General features: G+C 41.4%; 1 long non-coding RNA gene across 3 annotated transcripts; it reads left to right on the forward strand.

Annotated features, from left to right (window-relative positions):
• The first annotated feature begins 302 nt into the window (after positions 1-302).
• LOC124871536 lies at positions 303-4,327 on the forward strand. Of its 3 annotated transcripts, none has more exons than XR_007039039.1 (5): positions 303-1,276; positions 1,388-1,573; positions 1,674-1,802; positions 1,946-2,167; positions 2,246-4,327. It is a non-coding gene; the product is annotated as an uncharacterized LOC124871536 (long non-coding RNA). The 3 variants fall into 3 exon arrangements; XR_007039038.1 differs by having other exon boundaries at positions 303-977; positions 1,091-1,276; positions 1,674-2,167; XR_007039037.1 differs by having other exon boundaries at positions 1,674-2,167.
• Positions 4,328-6,100: the final 1,773 nt, after the last annotated feature.

A 6,100-nucleotide genomic window follows, 5' to 3' on the forward strand; every position in this document is an offset into this window, starting at 1 on the left:
CCATCAAGGACAATGGCCTCTGTGACAGTGCTTCATGGACTTACTTGCACACACTCACTTGCACACACACACACATGCTCAAGATAAACATATGCACCCCCTCACATCGCCTTCACCGTTCCCGGCATGATGCTGTTTTGTCAACTTGTTGCTTCTTTGTGCTAAGGTTTTTTGCAATCTCAAACTGTATCCTGCTAAGGATAAAGTGTGAAATATGATTTTTTTTCCCCCTCTACTTACCTAATGTGGCCTCTTTTCTCATCTAGCAAGGGCAGCGCCTGTGAGTGGGCAGCAAAGCCTCGGTGACCCGTCCCCCCCTTGTCTTGTGTCATGATGTATGTTTGGATGGGTTGTACTGGAATTCTAATTTCCCCTCGGGGATCAATAAAGTATCTTTGATTGAATTGAATTAATCAAATTTTACAAAACATATGTAATCCAGGCCTGAAATTCCTTATTATCTTCTAAGGGCAACCTGTACAAGGCAGTGGGGGCACATTGGATGGAAGTTTACTTTCTGTTATTGTCCATCCATCCATCCATCCATCCATTCACCCATCCATCCATCCATTCAACCCTCCCTCCCCAAGATTTTTGGGGATAGATCTTTGTGGTCACACCATCTGTAGCAATGGCTTTTACCAGCAGTGAGATGGGGGTGTCACTGTTGTTCCTGATAATATTTTGAAGGGCTGAGCTGTCACAGAAAGCACAGCATAAGCACTGACAAAACGTATCAAATGCACATGTCCAGAACAGAGATTGTTGATTTCCCAACTCAAATCGGTTGATGCAGGTTTCCATTTTTTAATAGTCCCACTTTCACTCTTTTTGCCACAAAAGATGGATCTGCATGGAGTCATTCAGTGCAGGAAGTGAGATAAGAAGTCCTCTTCCTTTTTTTGGGTGGAAGAATTAGTCCCCTCCAGTTTTCAACCACGTCTTCATCTGTTGGTTTCATCGGATTCCACAGAATGGTGAGAATCCATTCTTCTCTTGGCTTCAGCACTGTGGGTAGTCATGGATACAGAGTTTGTTTCGGAAACATTTGCTAATCCAGATGTTTCCTCATAATTTTTCACTTTTGCAGAACAAATCCGCATATTTCCTTCAATGAAGGAAAGATGACGAGAAATAAACCGATCAACTCGAATGGGTAAGTTCTCGTGTTTAAAAAGGCCATGCTTTACATTTTTGAATTCTGCTTCAACAGTGGCTGAGCTTGCTGTGTGACTGGTGCTTTTGAAGAAGGGGAACATTACTCCTGTCCAAAGTGGTAAGTAACTTGCTAGTCTTATTATGTGTGGAACAATATCAGGGAGGAAATGGATGTTATCCCTATCCCCATTGGCCTGACCTGCTCTCCTTGCATATGTTTGATACCCAGCCACGTAGGTCAGTCTGGATCTCGTCAAAAGGATCCACTTGATACGCTTCCTTTGTGTCTTCAGCTGGAATGATGATGGAGTCTTCTGTGATCTGGGTTTTTAGATATTTTTTGCACATCTCTGATTCGAGAGGGACTCCAGAAATATCATCACCCTCTGCCTCACTGAGGGCCACAACAGTGATGGTATGTATTAGCTGTTTTGCATGGTCCAAGCACTGTGATTGAAGAAACTTTGCTATTGCCTGACAAAGAAATCTTTGACACGGTGTGACTTGTTTTTCAGGCAGTCCCACTGACAGATCATCTTTATGCAGTGTGCCACATCAACCCTGATAAAACAAGGAGGGAGTTTTGCAGACTGGTTCCCAAGTAGCACAAGGAAGCATTCGTTAATGTATGTCTTCAGATCGGGGTAAGTGAAGTGAAGGCCTTCACCAGAGCGCCAGGAATAGCCAGAGAAAAGTAACTCACAGCTTCCTTTGGTACAGCAGCACCTGTACGTAGCCATTCTGTCAGCCATGTTGCAATTGCATTAATGTTGTGTCTCTCTGACAGCATTTACTGAGCAGTTGTCCCCTGTCAGAATGCCTTGATATAAGATGTGGCCCGATGTACCATTTGGTCTCACCAATCTTCTCACAACTGAGCCAGTTGCATCAAACCAAACTACTGAGGGGCATTTTTTGGACATTGCCTTGTACACATGTAGCTGTATTTGACTCCAATAGTGGCAGAAGAACTTGTCTAGACCAATGTTTCTTATACTACCACCTTGAGGTATGGTATATTTTAATTACTGCAAAGACAAAATGGGATCTTTGTCACCTAATTCCAAATCTCTTCTCTTCTGCTTAGCTTTTCGTAGGGTGGCCAAATTTGGAAGGCGACTTGGCTGACCATCTCCAACATCCATCCATCAAATCTGATGCCTTCACTGACCTCCATATAGCCGGCTCCATCCTGCCCTCACACAGCTCTTTTGAAATCTGTGCACCAAGGTTTCCAGACATGAACCTCTTGGATTGCACAGAGTGCAGGGAGATATCTGTGTCTTTGATGGAACACTGAAGCAGCATTGGGCTGTTTAATATGGCCTTGACACACTTTACAGAAGCCTTTGATATCTATGTAGTTGCTTGTGACAGTTGGATAAACCTTTGCTCTCTGGAACACAAATGTACATGTGCTTTTGATCTTTTTCCAAATCAGATGGTTAATTACATGACTCCAAGTGCCAGTCTTCAAAATCATATATTCCCTTTTGCCAGATGATGAAAACTTGTCATTATATTCCACTTTCTCAGGTACAAATTTGATCCATTCCTAAAAAGGAACTTCAAGCTGAAAACCTGAGCAGTCGTCTTGTCCAGGAGAAATAGAGCCAGAGTCAATCTCTGTGTCCACACAGCTCTCACGATCACTTTCCTGCTCACTGATCTCCAAACATGACCAGATGTTGTGTCTGTTTGACTTTACAAAAGTGTACAGTGCTTTTGGAGACATCTTGTTTTCCAGCTGCTGACTTAATTCTGTCCAAATAGTGGCAGCTGGAGTGGCTATTTTGCAATTTAGAAGGATAGCCTCTTTTGAACTGCAGAGAACTGCAAAAAGGGAATCCCTTTCTATTGATGGCTGTCGAGGCATCTAGTTAAAGAATGAAAAGGCTTTGTTTATTATTAATCAAAATGTTATTCTGGCCTATATAATCTCCCAAAGCCACAAAACATTGATATTTCAGCATTCTATCACAACTCAAAAATTCAGTTTAAATTGTTCTTCTCTCAGATCTGTATGCCATTTATGCTGTGTTGTAATTATAGTTTGTTTTTATTTTATTTTATTTTAAATGTTGAATTTTTTACTACTATTTGTCTTATGAATTTTCAATTGAAGTATCTGTTCAACTTTAAATATGTGTCTTAGTTCTGGGGAGTCTACTGATGTGCCTAAATATCGATGACTGAATATGAATGGAATACCTGCAAGATGAAGCCTTGCAGAATCTTTGTTTCAACATTTTTTAAAAGGCTGGACTTAAAATGTGATTGAATTGTGGGTTTACAGAAATATATATGCAAGGCATGCAACCATGCATCCTTCTCTACTAATCGGGGCCTGGATTGCAGTGGCAGCAGTGAGTCAGTGTTTTATCTAACAACTCAACATTAGTTTACTTACCTTGTACAAGTGTAGTAAAAAAGGATGTAGCCTACGTTTTTCATAAAAACACACTATTCGAGGTTTTAAAAGATACTGGTCAGTGGAAAATTTTGAACGGGAAGTTTTAAATACCGCCAAAACAAGGTCAATGGTGCGGGTCTATAAAAAGTCTTACATTTAATGCCAGAAATTAGAAATTAACGCTTGATACATTTCAAATTTTATTTAAACAAAATTACTTGGTTATGAACTTTGAGCCAATGATCTACTCGCATTTCCACTTTTGTCCAGCGTACACAAGCTGAATTAGATTATTAAAACTACCTTTTAAAAAAACAGTAACACAGAACAGTTATTGAAATTATAAACATTACATCATTGTGGTGGCAGACCATGTCAGGTTTTGAGCAAGGAATGTGTAGGCTGCAGCTGGTGGTTTTTTCCCCATTTGTGAGAGGATAATGTTGAATACTGTGTAGAAAGATAAATGTATTGGTGACTTAGTAGACATATTTAAAGCAAATTTCTTTGAGACCAAAAAAGTTTCATAATCTTTATTAAGGAATAAAGTGCAAAAAAATATAACAAGGCATACATTTTACAACATTGGATAAAAACACAATTTAACTTGCTTGATGAAAGAAAAACACGAAATGAACTGCTTGGTTTGTGGTGATGATATCCAGCGCAGGCCATAGACGTCATCGATTTAAGTCGTCAGTGATGGCCTGAAAGAAAATTATATAGCTCGTACATAAAAGCAGCACAAACAGAGCATTAAAAAGGTACACCACTCTGGTTCAATTGGAGCGAAATGGGGGGATGGTGACCTCTGGATGACCTAAAAAATTATCTTTAATAGCTCAGAAACCAAAACAGCATAAACGAAAATTTCAACGGCACAAACCTGCACAAACGAAGCACTAAAAAATGAGCCCACTACGGTTCAATTCGGAGCAAAATGGGGGGATGGTGACCCCTGGATGACCTAAAAAATAATCTTTAATGTCTCAGAAACCAAAACAGCACAAACGAAAATTTCAACAACACAAACCTGCACAAACAAAGCACTAACCATTCTGTCTATTTGCCGGAATTTTTCAAGTGGGTGAGTGTCAGCTTCACGCAGCTACCCACAGTATGTGAGGACTGTGAGCGGCCAGTGAGGTAGTCAAGTATCCTCTGGGACAGGTGGTGGTCCACTCTTTACAGCTCCAGCTTGTCATTCAGAAGTCCAGGCTTGATGGTATCTAAAGCACTGGAGAAATTAATAGATATGTTCATCACAGTGCTTCCTTGGTTCTCCTGCACTGGGCCCCATGCACCTGGTCAGAGCCTGGTGTAGGAGGTAGATGATGGCAATATCTACCCCAATACCAGGCTGGTAGGCGAACTGCAACAGACAGACCTCTCCAGAGGGCAAAGATGTTTGAGGACCAGCCTCTCCAGGGTCTACATCACATGTGAGGTCAATACTATAGCTACTGAGGTCTTCTGGATATGAAATCTTTGGCACCAGTACCAAACAGCAGATGATCTTCTACAGATGATACACTTGGCCCTGTCTTTCAGTGTTTAACCCTGTCTCACCTAGACATAGCAACTGGCTGAGCTTCGACTGTGACTAACTGTATGTGCACTCTTTCATACTCTAGACTTGAAAACTGGCTCAGAGTTCATCTGCTTAGCTGTCTTTCTCTCCTAGATAAAGCTTCTAAAGGAGCTATAACCATTGATATTTCACTTTTCTTTCCCATAGGAAGTACTCCTGGATCAGTGCTTTTGTATTCTTTTTGTGTCTCTGCTCTGTTCTCTTAAACCCCCAGTCAATGGCAGATGTCCCCTCACACGGATTGCACTGTTTCATAGTTAGGATTAATCGGAATGTATGTACCTGACTTAAAATCAGTATGATTCGATTGAATTGACTTTGTAAAGCGCCTTGAGACGACATGTGTTGTGAATTTAAATAAATAAAACTGAATTGAATTGAATCTTCCACAGCTTCAGGCTCATTTTAAACATGCATCCCATGATGCCACACAGTTGATCTGCGCAGTACCTCAGGAGCCTGGAGCTCATGCCATCCAGACCTGCAGCCTTTCGACTGATTCCTCACCTGTCCTCACTCTTTCTGACCACCACCACCGCCCCGTCATTCTTATGGTCAGGTGGTGGTGGTAGAGGGGGGCTATGTGTTAGTAGACATGAATGATGAGATTCTGTAGCAGTGGGAGTGGGGAGTGGCTGAGAGGTCAAAACTTGGAGGTATGAAAAGCAGGCAGGGGTTGAAGATACAGGATTGCTGCAGCATGATGACTGGGCTGAGGTTGATATCTGATCAAACCTGTTACAAAATGGTTAGATCATTCATCCATGCTTTTTTTCCCCACAACCTATCAGCCTGGTTTTGTGGCTTGAAATTGGCTCTTCGAAATCCCATTAATGTTGTTCTGCAGCAATTGGGCCTCCAAGTTATTTCTGTAGATATTTTTTTTCCATTACTGATCTTCCTTCTCAGCTCCTTCTGCACAACTCTCATCTCCTCCT

The sequence above is a fragment of the Girardinichthys multiradiatus genome, chromosome 7 (genome assembly GCF_021462225.1).
Source record: "Girardinichthys multiradiatus isolate DD_20200921_A chromosome 7, DD_fGirMul_XY1, whole genome shotgun sequence".
Taxonomy (NCBI): Eukaryota; Metazoa; Chordata; class Actinopteri; order Cyprinodontiformes; family Goodeidae; genus Girardinichthys; species Girardinichthys multiradiatus.